General features: G+C 47.0%; 1 non-coding gene across 1 annotated transcript; it reads right to left on the bottom strand.

The window, feature by feature from the left end:
- Positions 1 to 412: 412 nt before the first annotated feature.
- On the bottom strand, positions 413 to 487 carry Trnat-ugu. The gene has a single exon. It is a non-coding gene; the product is annotated as a tRNA-Thr (tRNA).
- Positions 488 to 989: the final 502 nt, after the last annotated feature.

Here is a 989-nt window from a genome sequence, read left to right on the forward strand (position 1 = left end):
CTCCAACAGCGTGGATGCGTGTATGGAATCATTTTTATGCAAGATGGCGCACCTCCGCACATTGCAAATCGAGTTACGCAGCTACTGAAGCGCCATTTCGGAAATGCTAGAATTATCAGCTTAGCCGTCCCGATCACCTGTTCTTAATACGTGTGACTTTTGGCTGTGGGGCTCCCTGAAAGATGTTGTGTTCAGTGTTCCGATTGAAAATTTTGCTGCATTGAAGGCACGTATAGCGCAACACATCCTGAACGTGACCCCGGAAACACTTCGATCAGTTGTGGAACATGCTGTTTCTCGATTTGAACTTGAAAACGGTGGACTGCACATTAAACAGAATTAGAATTTTATATTAATACCTTCAGCTGCTGACGGGCGTTGATATATATCAATGGGGACAGGTGAAAATGTGTGCCCCGACCGGGACTCGAACCCGGGGTCTCCTGCTTACATGGCAGACGCTCTATCCATCTGAGCCACCTAGGGCACAAAGGATAGTGCGACTGCAGGGGTTATCTCGCGCACGCCTCCCGCGAGACCCACATTCTTGCCTTATATGTCCACACACTACACTGGTAGTGTCCCTACCCAATACACTCATTACGCGTGGAAGACATTATTACCAAGTCCCGTAAGAGTTCGGGTAATATGTGTGCAGCCGCATAGAAGAGGAAGGTCATGGCCGGTATTGCCAGAACCATATACTTATATGAATATAGTGTCTGTTCTTTCCAGGTGGCTTTGGGTGGTATATTCAGGGACGCTGTTTCCGTAGAGACGTCGTCATGAAGATGGCCGCTGGTACTCAAGAGATGTACTAGGCCGTACCGGCGGCAGTGTGTTTATATGTTGTCGCCAGCAACAGAACGTTTGTTGAATGTTCATAAGAGAAACCAGAAGGTCAGTTATAGAACAAAAAATAAACAGCGGTAAAAGCAACGGCTACAAATACGATAACATATTGACTAATTGCATACACAGAGCGCTGC

Source organism: Schistocerca americana, chromosome 7 (genome assembly GCF_021461395.2).
Source record: "Schistocerca americana isolate TAMUIC-IGC-003095 chromosome 7, iqSchAmer2.1, whole genome shotgun sequence".
Lineage (NCBI taxonomy): Eukaryota > Metazoa > Arthropoda > Insecta > Orthoptera > Acrididae > Schistocerca > Schistocerca americana.